Source organism: Thalassophryne amazonica, chromosome 6 (assembly GCF_902500255.1).
Source record: "Thalassophryne amazonica chromosome 6, fThaAma1.1, whole genome shotgun sequence".
Taxonomy (NCBI): Eukaryota; Metazoa; Chordata; class Actinopteri; order Batrachoidiformes; family Batrachoididae; genus Thalassophryne; species Thalassophryne amazonica.
Window position 1 is genome coordinate 58458255 of NC_047108.1, and position 13271 is coordinate 58471525.

Below are 13271 nucleotides of genomic sequence, written 5' to 3' on the forward strand. Positions count from 1 at the left end.
TGTGGCCCCCAGTTCCCGGCAAAAGCTCCTCCAGACGTGCGAGGAGAACTGGGGACCGCAGTCGGAGACGATGTCTGATGGTATCCCATGCAGCCGGACGACGTGGTGGACCAGGAGGTCCGCTGTCTCCTGGGCCGTTGGGAGCTTCGGGAGGGCCACGAAGTGGGCCGCCTTGGAGAATCGGTCTACTATCGTGAGGATGACGGTATTTCCCTGGGACGGCGGGAGGCCCGTGACGAAATCCAGGCCGATGTGGGACCAGGGGCGATGAGGTACGGGCAGCGGCTGTAGCAATCCCGAAGACTTGCGGTGGTCGGCTTTGCCCCTGGCGCAGGTGGTACAGGCCTGGATATAATCCCGGACGTCGGTCTCCAGGGATGCCCACCAGAAGCGTTGCCGGACGACTGCCACGGTTCTTCGCACCCCGGGATGACAGGAGAGCTTAGAACCGTGACAGAAGTCCAGGACCGCAGCCCTTGCTTCTGGTGGGACGTAGAGCTTATTCTTCGGCCCGGTTCCGGGGTCCGGGTCTCGTGCCAGGGCCTCCCGGACGGTCTTCTCCACGTCCCAGGTGAGGGTGGCCACGATAGTGGACTCCGGGATGATGGGATCCGGGGGATCCGACGACCCCGTTCTGACTTCGTCCTCATGTACCCGGGACAAAGCATCCGATCTTTGATTTTTGGTCCCGGGACAGTAGGTGATCCGGAAGTCAAAACGGCCGAAGAACAGTGACCAGCGGGCTTGCCTGGGATTCAGCCGCTTGGCGGTCCTGATATACTCCAGGTTCCGGTGGTCGGTGAAAACCGTGAATGGCACGGACGTTCCCTCCAACAGATGTCTCCACTCCTCAAGAGCCTCTTTCACCGCAACAAGTTCACGATTGCCGACGTCATAGTTCCGTTCGGCCGGGGTCAACCTGCGGGAAAAATAGGCACACGGGTGAAGGACCTTATCTGTCTTCCCGCTCTGGGAAAGCACGGCTCCTATCCCTGAGTCCGAGGCGTCCACTTCAACCACTAACTGGCGACTAGGATCGGGCTGCACCAGAACGGGTGCAGACGAGAAGCGCCGTTTCAACTCCTTGAACGCGGCATCGCAACGATCCGACCAGGTGAAGGGAACTTTTGGCGAGGTCAGGGCTGTCAGGGGGCTAACTACCTGACTGTAGCCCTTAATGAACCTCCTGTAAAAATTAGCAAAGCCGAGGAACTGTTGCAGCTTCCTACGGCTTATGGGTTGGGGCCAGTCTCTCACCGCCGCAACCTTGGACGGATCAGGAGCGACGGAGTTGGAGGAGATGATGAACCCCAGGAAGGACAAAGACGTGCGGTGGAACTCACACTTCTCGCCCTTCACAAACAGCCGGTTCTCCAACAACCGCTGTAGGACCTGACGTACATGCTTAACATGGGTCTCAGGGTCCGGAGAAAAGATGAGTATATCATCCAGGTATACGAAGACGAACCGGTGCAGGAAATCCCGCAAGACATCGTTAACCAACGCTTGGAAAGTCGCGGGAGCGTTTGTGAGACCGAACGGCATGACCAGGTACTCAAAGTGACCTAACGGGGTATTGAATGCCGTCTTCCACTGGTCTCCCTTCCGGATCTGAACCAGGTGATATGCATTTCTAAGATCGAGCTTGGTGAAAATTCGGGCTCCATGCAGGGGTGTGAACACAGAATCCAACAGGGCAACGGGTATCGATTGCGAACCGTGATTTCGTTCAGTCCCCTGTAATCAATGCATGGACGAAGTCCGCCATCTTTTTTACCCACAAAAAAGAAACCTGCACCCATCGGGGAGGTGGAATCCCGGATCAACCCGGCGGCTAAAGAGTCCCGGATGTAGGTCTCCATTGATTGGCGCTCAGGCCGTGAGAGGTTGTACAGCCTGCTGGACGGGAACCCACTGCCCGGAACCAAATCAATGGCACAATCATAAGGACGGTGGGGGGGAAGGGTGAGCGCCAGATCCTTGCTGAACACGTCAGCAAGGTCATGGTACTCCACCGGCACTGTCCCCAGATTGGGCGGGACTCTGACCTCCTCCTTCGCCTGAGATCCGGGAGGAACCGAGGAACCTAAACACACCCGATGGCAGGTCTCGCTCCTCTGAACCACCACCCCGGTCGGCCAATCGATCCGGGGATTGTGTTTTAACATCCAGGGGAACCCTAAAACCACTCGGGAGGTAGCAGGAGTCACAAAAAACTCGATCTCCTCCCGGTGATTTCCGGACACCACCAGAGTTACAGGTGGTGTCTTATGTGTAATTGGAGGGAGTAGGGAGCCATCTAGTGCTCGAACCTGCACAGGCGAGGTAAGCGCCACCAGAGGGAGCCCTATCTCCCTGGCCCATCTGCTGTCTAACAGATTCCCTTCAGAGCCCGTGTCCACCAGTGCTGGGGCCTTCAGGGTTGAGTCCTCATAAAGGATCGTAACTGGGAGTCGTGTGGCGATGTGGGTGTGTCCCACGTGAATGTCTCGGCCCACCCCTAGCCCAGTCTCTAGGGGCGGGCGTTGGTGTTTAACCGCTCGGGGCAGTCTCTCACTTGGTGCTCTATCGAGCCACAAACAAAACATACTCCGTGGGCCCGCCTCCTCTGTGTACCTGGTGCCCTAAATGTTGCCCTGCTCGTGTCCATAGCTTCGTCAGCAGGGGGAGCTGTAGCCACACAGAGCACAGGGGTCATGGAGCGTGGGGAAGGCGGAGCGCGGTCGGAGCCGGAAGGGAGAGGGACAGCGCGTGCCCGGCCACGCCCTTCGTCACGTTCCCGCCGACGTTCTTCTAACCGGTTGTCTAACCGTATAACAAGATCGATGAGCCCATCTAAATCCCGCGGTTCGTCCTTATCCACCAGGTGCTCCTTAAGAACCAATGACAGTCCGTTTACAAAGGCGGCGCGGAGGGCAGTGCTATTCCAGCCGGACCTCGCAGCCGCGATGCGGAAGTCGACTGCATAGGCAGCTGCGCTCCGACGCCCCTGTCTCATTGACAGTAGCACGGCTGAAGCGGTCTCTCCTCTATTAGGGTGGTCGAACACGGTTCTGAACTCCCTCACAAACCCATCATATGTGTGGAGGAGCCGTGAATTCTGTTCCCAGAGCGCTGTAGCCCAAGCGCGTGCCTCGCCGCGAAGCAGGTTTATTACATAAGCTACCTTGCTAGCATCGGTCGCGTACATAACAGGACGTTGTGCGAAGATGAGCGAACACTGCATAAGGAAATCCACGCACGTCTCCACACAGCCTCCGTACGGCTCTGGGGGGCTTATGTATGCTTCCGGGGAAGGTGGGAGGGGTCGTTGAACGACCAGTGGAACGTCAATGTTACGCACAGGGTCTACGGGAGGGAGAGCCGCAGCGGCGCCCGGAGGGCGCGCTTCCACCTGCGCGGCGAGAGCCTCCACCCTGCGGTTCAGGAGGACATTCTGCTCGGTCATCAAATCTAACCGAGTCGTGAAAGCGGCGAGGATCCGCTGCATCTCACCGATTACCCCTCCTGCGGACGCCTGCGCGTCCTTTTCTTCCATTGGCCGTTCAACAGCCGGTTGACGCCCCTCGGGATCCATGACGGTGGCCGAGATATCCTGTTGGGAAAGTGTAAGTACACGGACCCACAACAGGGGGCGCAAATGAACGGACAATGAAGAAGGTCAAATAACAAAGCTTTACTGTTGTGAACATGCACAACAAACACAACAAATTACAATTTCGGTCACAAGTCAAATTCCAACGGTGTCGTGTGGGCAGGCTCGACGATAGGAGACGTCTGTCCAAGTCGAACCGGAACCACCCGATTTCCTCCGCCACCGAACCCCGGGAATACTGGAGCCGCCAAGTCCCGAACTCCCAGGTGGTCACTGCCTCCGCTCGTCGGATCCGGTACTGCTGGCGAGGAACAGAAACAGTCAGACGTGGGTGCGGCTGCACCCAACAACACGTGGGGTGGAAAACACCACCTCCACCTCTTAATCAGAAACTTGCAGAGTACTGAAGATTCCTCAGGGAAAAGAGTGCCTTCTAGCGCTCTCTCAGCTTCCACTGACAGCGGTACCAGTACTCCTGCAAACACTCACAATATACAAACAATATTGCAAAACAGCTGAGGATATTACCTCCTTGGTAGAGCGATATCTCGGCAATGAGGTGGAGATGCCGTCCAGCTGATATACCCCTCCGCTGATGGATGTCAGCTGTCTCAGTTGATAGATGACGGCTGTCATCTTGGCTGCTCCTGTGAGGCGGCAGCGCCCTCTGGTGCCTGGAGCCCGCACTCCAGGCAGGGCGCCCTCTGGTGGTGGTGGGCCAGCAGTACCTCCTCTTCAGCGGCCCATACAACACACTCCTCCATACAGATCTTCTCCAAATCTTTCAGGTTTGGAGTTTCAGCTCCCTCCAAAGATTTTCTATTGAGTTCAGGTGTGGAAACTGGCCAGGCCACTCCAGGACCTTGAAATGCTTCTTACGGAGCCCCTCCTTAGTTTTCCTGGCTTTGTGTTTGGGGTCATTGTCATGCTGGAAGACCCAGCCATGACCCATCTTCAATGCTCTTACTGAGGGAAGGAGGTTGTTTGCCAAAATCTTGCAATACATGACCCCATCCATCCTCCCTTCAATACGGTGCAGTCATCCTGTCCCCTTTGCAGAAGAGCACCCCCAGAGTATGATGTTTCCACCCCCATGCTTCACGGTTGAGATGGTTTTCTTGGGGTTGTTCTCATCATCTAACCATGGTAAGTGGAGTTGATTCCAAAAAGCTCTATTCTGGTCTCATCTGACCACATGACCTTCTCCCATGCCTCCTCTGGATCATCCAGATGGTCACTGGTGAACTTCAAACAGGCCTGGACATGTGCTGGCTTGACCAGGGGGACCTTGCTGCCCTGCAGGATTTTAAGCCATGACAGCATCATGTGTTACTAATGTAATCTTTGTGACTGTGGTCCCAGCTCTCTTCAGGTCATTGACCAGGTCCTCCTGTGTAGTTCTGAGTTTTCTTAGAATCATCCTTACCCCACAAAGTGAGATCTTGCATGGAATCTGTTGGGTATTTTCTCCTCCAAACATTCTTAAAACCTTTGATAAGACAAACAGAGTCAAGAAACACCAGTGAGACAGAAAGTCAAATTTTACGCGCGGAGTGCGGCCAGGCTGTACACCAAAGCTACACTAAAGTCTGGCCTGCGCTTCGCTCTTTTTATTAGTGAATCCCTCATCACATCATAAAACTTGTCCTAAGGGGGGGGGGGGGACAACGCGAGACAAGTTTCTTCCCGTAACATAAACACATACGTCAATAAGCGCAGCTGTAAGGAAAAACAGTTTCTTTCTTTACTCTTATCGTCGGAGGTCAGCACATCTCGTTCGTCTGTTGCAGTTATCAGCTGTTCTGCATCTGCCTGGAACACTAAGCATCACATCACAATCAGTCAAAATTCAACCTTCAGTTCTTTTACTCCCAGTCGTTAGCGGCTACGAAAACAAGTTGTGTAATAATAATAATAAGTACATCCAGCTCCAACAAGGTTGAATAACACGTACATTCTCGGGTTTAAGTGCAAACAGCACAACACCGTTCTCATCAGAAAGAAGACAAAAGGTACAAATGTTTAACAGTGATAACATATATATATATATAAAATCCTTAACATTTCCCACCTGTTTATCACCTGTTAAACATACAGTAGGCATCACCCAGCTTAGTTAGTTAGTTTATTAACTTAATCTATTCTGTCCACGTTTTTATTAATTGAACACCACCAACAGATGGAAGATTTGAATCCAGCTGCTATTTGATCAACCAGTTTATACTCGTCAGGCACTCCTCTGGGGACTCCTATTGCGTCAATATATGTTGCATTTCCTACTCCTTTCCAATCTCTTTTTACTCTATGTCTGGCTATGCCTTTCTGACAATCCTCAGGAATAAGAGAGGCTGCATATGTCGTAACGTCTTCAGGGGTCATGGGTAACAATAATGATATTAATGCACAATAACCTGACACATTTCGTGGCAGTCTGTCAAAGATTCTGTTATCACCACACCACCACCATACATCACTCCTACCGACTGGTATAATTGAACCGTTTTTCTGTATTATTCGACTACACCACTTGTCTTATTACTTTTTCAGCTAAAGCTTCATAGGCTAAGAGTGTGTTAACTCATCACGTCAACAGTTCAAGCTTGAACTGGAGTTGTGAGCTTTTCAATATCATCATAATTCTCAGTACAGTCATTACAGTTTTCTCCACTAAGGTCTGACTGTTTCAATGCTTGATATTTTGGCATAGTTTGTTGGAAGGCCAGATTACACTGTACAAATGTATTTGACACCATTTTGCCAACCATTGTTTTGATATAAGGGATCACACAACACATGCAAAGTCCAATCAGAATTAGGACTATAATAACTGGTGTCACCATTTTCAATAGTAACTGCCAACATGGTCCTGAAGTCAACCAGGACCAGGGATTCCACCGGTTCACGGCTAGGGTGTCTTTATGCATTGCATCACGAAGTTTATTCAGCTCTTCCAATGCGTCCTGCATATCCACTGAATGAATGGAGTCTGGGATGAAAGTACAGCATGTTGTGTTCAGCAGAACACAAACTCCTCCCTGTGAACCAGTAAGCAAGTCTAAAACCATGCGATTTTGCATCACCATGGTACGTAAAGCATCTATTTCAGTGTTTTGAGCTGCTACTATTTTTTTTTTAGTTACATTCATGAACAGACCCAATCGATAATTCAGAGTTTCAATCATTAATGAATTTTTTCCCACTCCTATCCAGGGGGACAATGAATGTGCTATTTTATCTCCTACAGACCACAATTTTTTGGTCCTTTAGTACATCCGAGCCCCACATGTGATTATGTGGTAACACATCTGGGTATATCAATCTCCTCCGTCTGGTGCTGCCATTCTTCTCTGTGGAGGTCCTACCACATATGTATGGTCAGTCACCTGGGTAGGTGCACACACACCACCCCAATTTGGTGGGAGACTCATGTACAGTCTGGAACCATAAAGCCAATAGATGTCATCATACACCGGAATACCATTTACAGGTGGTAGCAAAAACTTACTAACATAAGCACATGATTCATCCGTTCCCCATGGACAGGAGCCTGTATAATTACATCCCCGTCCAATGTGATGAAGATAAGTACCATCCACATATTATGTTTTGGTTAGGCTTAAATTATTTGATAAAACATACGTTTGGGTACACAGACGTTTCTTAATTTTACCTACATTTTTATTCCCTGTCCCGTAAAAGCAAATTGGGAATGGCCGTTGTGATGACAATTTAACGTGATGATATTTTTGCGTTTCCCTTCAGTCTAGTCAATGGAGCAGCACTTGGGCACGCTTGTACGTCCTCTGTTGAAATCCCTATCATATAAGTGGTTGCACTGAGGCAAGTGGTGTTACATCTTATCAGATTTGCTGAGAACTGCTGCCCCCGAAATACAGTTTGATTATGCATCCGTATGATAAGACATTCTGTCACCCTAGCAGGGTACGGTTTAGCCGTCAGAGCTAAACCGGAAGTTAGCTAGTTAGGTTAGAACCACACAGTTATTTACACTTACACAAAACACTATTTACACATAGAAACACTTTTAATAATCGTACGCGTATTCTTATGCCAGGGGAGCTCGCCCTCCCGTGAAATTTAACTAATGTCCTGCATTAGGGGACTCCGCCGTCCCTGCCAAATTTAACTGCTTTTTTACAGTGCACGTATTTCTACCCGGGATTTCCTTTACGTATTAAAACAGAGGAGTCCGTATCCTCCTTCCGGAATTTAACTACGTGCGTCCCTCGCAACCGTAGAGGAGTCCGCCCTCCTTACAGAGTTTAACTGTGTTTCATTAACAGACGATTCTGTATCATCGCTTACGGAGTTTAACTGTTTTATGTGATCACTTTTATCCCCTACCGGTACGCGTATATAAACAGAGGAGTCCGCACCCTCCTTACAGAGTTTAACTGCTTTGCATTAACAGACGATTCTGTATCATCGCTTGCGGAATTTAACTGTTTATGTGATCTGATCACCACTCACTCAGTACTGTTTACAAAGAAATTTTACTCACTGACTCGACTTCCTGTCTGTCTTCTTCGGGAAAATCTCGTCAACCAGACGATGCCAACGGTGGTCGACAATTGCAGACACGATCAATCGATCGGACCTTGGCCAAGGATTTACGTCTGGACTTGACGACCTCCGCTGGACACCTCCGGTATTGTTGAGATCCCGGACTGAGCCCCCAGTCAATGTTGGGTATTTTCTCCTCCAAACATTCTTAAAACCTTTGATAAGACAAACAGAGTCAAGAAACACCAGTGAGACAGAAAGTCAAATTTTACGCGCGGAGTGCGGCCAGGCTGTACACCAAAGCTACACTAAAGTCTGGCCTGCGCTTCGCTCTTTTTATTAGTGAATCCCTCATCACATCATAAAACTTGTCCTAAGGGGGGGGGGGACAACGCGAGACAAGTTTCTTCCCGTAACATAAACACATACGTCAATAAGCGCAGCTGTAAGGAAAAACAGTTTCTTTCTTTACTCTTATCGTCGGAGGTCAGCACATCTCGTTCGTCTGTTGCAGTTATCAGCTGTTCTGCATCTGCCTGGAACACTAAGCATCACATCACAATCAGTCAAAATTCAACCTTCAGTTCTTTTACTCCCAGTCGTTAGCGGCTACGAAAACAAGTTGTGTAATAATAATAATAAGTACATCCAGCTCCAACAAGGTTGAATAACACGTACATTCTCGGGTTTAAGTGCAAACAGCACAACACCGTTCTCATCAGAAAGAAGACAAAAGGTACAAATGTTTAACAGTGATAACATATATATATATATAAAATCCTTAACAGAATCCCAGACCAAGGGAGATTGACAATCATCTTGTGTTTCTTCCACTTTCTAATAAATAATCATAACAGTTGCTGTCTTCTACCAAGCTCCTTGCCTGTTGTCCTGTAATCCATCCCAGCCTTGTGCAGGTCTACATTTTTGTCCCTGGTGTCCTTAGACAGCTCTTTGGTCTTGGCTATGATAGATAGGTTGGAGTCTGATTGACTGAGTGTGTGAACAGGTGTCTTTTATACAGGTAACAAGTTCAAACAGGTGCAATTAATACAGGTAAAGAGTGCAGAATAAGAGGGCTTCTTAAAGAAAATTAACAGGTCTGTGTGAGCCAGAATTCTTGCTGGTTGATAGGGGATCAAATACTTATTTGCAGCAGTAACATACAAATAAATTATTAAAAAAATCATACACTGTGATTTCCGGATTTGTTTTTTTTTAGTTTTTTTTTTTTAGATTATATCTCTCACAGTCGACATGCACCTAAGATGAAAATTTCAGACCCCTCCATAATTTCTAAGTGGGAGAACTTACAAAACTGCAGGGTGTTCAAATACTTATTTTCCTCACTGTATATATACATTTATTCTTATTTATATTAATTATGATCCTATTGTCTTACATACAATTTGTTCATGTTCAGTAAACCCCTCTATCAATCATTAAATATGTTTATGGTTAATAAACAATATTTACATTTTAATGGCATCTGCAGGAGGGCGTGTGTGTGCGCATAAATGAGCCTTTTGTTGTGTGGGCCGCTGAAGAGGAGGTACTGCTGGCCCACCACCAGAAGGCGCCCTGCCTGAAGTGCGGGCTTCAGGCATGAGAGGGCGCTGCCGCCTCAGGAACAAGCCGTGGTGACAGCTGTCACCCATCATCCGTGACAGCAGTCACTAATCATCACATCTGGTATAAAAGCAGGAAGACACCTCCACCAAACTGCCGAGATATCATCTTCATCTGGAGGTAATACTCTCAGCCTTTTGTGATTTATAAATCTGTTATTGAGAGTGTTTGCAGGAGAACCGGTCATTTTTGCGGAGGCTGTGCAAGACGGCGCTCCTTTTCGTCTGAGACCGCTGCAACGTGTTGAGTGAGAGGTGGAGGTGGCATTCCCACCATTGTTACTGGGTGTTCACACACCCACCCTTTGACTGTCTTTTGCTTTCTGCCAGCAGTACCGGATCCGACACGCCGGGAAGGTGGCCACCTGGGGACTCCGGGACTTGGCGGCTCCAGTATTCCTCGGGTTCGGGTGGCGGTGGAAATCGTGTGGTTCCGGTTCGTTTCCAGACGGACGTCTCCTATCGTCGAGCCTGCCCACACGACACCTTTATTAATTGACTGTTGCACATTCTGAATCTGCTGTGTTTGGTTGTACATTTACAACAGTAAAGTGTTATAATTTGTCTCCTTCCATTGTCCGTTCATTTACGCCCCCTGTTGTGGGTCCGTGTCACTACACTTTCCCAACACCTTTGCCAAGAGTGGAAGTTAGCTTTGAGTTAGCAGGACTAGTGTGCACACTGACGTCCACGAAATGTCTTATAAATAACTCCAAAGGTGTTATTAAGTTACAAAAACAGCATTTTCAGTTTTAGAAGTATTTATTTCTCTTTAGTTTTTACATAATATATGACAAAGAGGACATATTTAGTAAATATATCCTCATTTGTGTGTAAATATTATTTACACACAAATTAAAGTTTTCAGCTAGTTGGCCAGCCACTGACGTCACAGTGCTGCTCTACTTTGATTGGCTGTCACCCCCGCCCCTCAAAAAAAAAAAGAACAGAACAGAACAGAATGAAACATAATGTGACTTTTTAACCTCTTAAAATAGGTCAAGGTTAGAAATCTTTGAACTGTGTTCCAAGAATATTCCCTGTAAATGTGAAGACTGGCAGTAATAGGACTGGACTTACGCTCAGCACAGACAGACGGAGGACAGATGGACGGATGCAAAGTCTTTGCACTACCCGATGGTCATATTTGATGGCCTCAGGTAAAAATAATAATTATGAAAAGAAGCTGCATGTGTGGTGTCCTCGTATGAGGTCACATGACCTCGTGATTTTTTTTTTTTTATCACAAACAGCCAAGGTGCTCTGGTCATGTGCTTCTGGTTCTTATCCACCTCCCAGTAACCAGACCTGGATTTAACAAAGTATGAAAGTCCCTGTGTTTGTGTTTGGACGGTGTTTCACTTAACACTGAGAGATTAAACACAAATGTGTTATGTGTCGACGCGGGTTGAGGAGCGGACCTGCGTCAGACAGAACCCAGCGCTAAAAATAACCAGAAAGCGGTTCCAACAACAGAAACAATTTATTTTTCACCTGTGCATAATAATGTGTACAAAACTAAAAGAACGTCCTTCTGGTGGAGTGACTGTTGGCGCGCTCTTAAGCGCCCAAAAGGATAGAAGCCCGGCGTTCCTGGACCCACTACCACCAGACAAACACCCCCCAGGTGGACACGACAAACTGACTCTCTGTGAAGCAAAGAAGAGGTGAGGTAAGTCAGCAGTTACAACAATATCTTTCAAAAGACACACGCTATCAGCAACACATTCAGGTCTGTATCTTTTTAACTTTATGCAAATGAGCAGCTTCTCACAACAGGTGGAGGATCACTTATCCGCACGCCACAGCAGTGAGAAGCAAGCTGCACAATTCTCATCACAATTCAAGTATACTGTGTAACAAAACACCAAGTTACTATCAACAATTAATCAAACACTTAATTACCTTTAACGTGTGCTGACAGCATGTGTCCTCACCCTTCCCTGCTTCACGGGCTCGATGTGTCAAACCCAGGCGCGGTCCTCAGCGTCTCACAAACGAACATCACAAGGTCGAGTTCCCGGCAGTTCTGCTTGAATCACACATGACTTAAATGCAGAACGCCATCCAATTATCTGCTTCAGCTGAAAGTCTTTAAGGTTGCATGTGAGCACCAGTCACAGGTGCTGCACATGATGTTGATGAGGGTGAGGACTCTTCAGCCAGCACCCTTTCCACAGACAAATCAGTTTCCATGCCACCTGAAGAGCAAAGAAAAGAAAAGAACACCAAAATATCCACCCACACCCCCCAACACACAACAAAATGTGTTGAAAAAGAAGTGCATTAAAGAAATGACTATCAGACCTTTGCTGGTTTTCATTAAAAATATATTTAAATTTTGTTATTTATAAGCAATTCATCATAATCTCACTGATTTGTTTTCTACATACATTACGCCAAACCGTGGCCTTTGTATCCTCTGAAATTAATAACTGTCAGTTTGTAAGTTTAGTTGTTAGTGCTCTAGATAACAGATATACACACACACAGACACACTTCTGTGACCCTTCATTTCCATAACTACTATGTTAGCACCCTCTACTGATCAAACATCTACACACGCCAAAAAAATCAGGACAAACTGTAAACGTGACAGTGTTACAATATTATCATCTCACATTTTTCTGCAGATAGCGCTCAAATCAACAGCTATTTCTTTAGCAACATGCAGAATATAGGCTACTCAAAAATGTTTTCAAATCTTACTCCATTTTCAGCAGTGTGTTATTCACTGTCAGACACATTATTTCTCTTGACATCATGATCGTGAGAGGAATGACAGTGAGTTATGTGACTGTGAACTGTTTTTAGATTTGCTTGTTCTATAATTTACCCACAAGTTTGCACAAACAAGAAAGTCTTTGAGGAGCACACATGGGCAGAGCATCTCAGCAAATGCATGAGAATATTACTGAAAACTTTAAAACAATGTTCATCAAACAAAGACTGGAAAGCACTTGTATATTTATCCCTCTAGTAAGTAATTTCCTCCTGCTTCTCCCTTGTTGCACTCTGGGTTGCCACAGCAGATCTGAGGTGGATCTGCATGTTGATTTGGCACAAGTTTTACGCCAGATACCCTTCTTCATACAACTTTACATTGCACAGAGAAACACACACAGGCCCTTGTCTTCCAAAGTGGTCTCCAAGCCAAGTACACATCAGACCTACAACCCCAGTTCCAATGAAGTTGGGACGTTGTGTGAAATGTAAAATAAAAACAGAATATGATTTTCTTCAGTCAAGTCTGGGGATACATGAGCATTTACATTATACGCAACATCCCAACTTCAGTGGAATTGGGGTTCACTTCCAAGACCTGACAGAATCAGGTGTAGTTAAGCAGGATGGCTATAATGGCTTGGATAGATACCTCTTTGAAATAAATCAATTGAAATACTACAATATCTGGAGTAGGATCCCCCATATTGATTAGTTTTCTCGATGACTACAACCAGTGGTGGGCACAGCTAGCTTTGATAACTGGTAATCAGATAACTGAAAAGTTATTTTTTTAATGC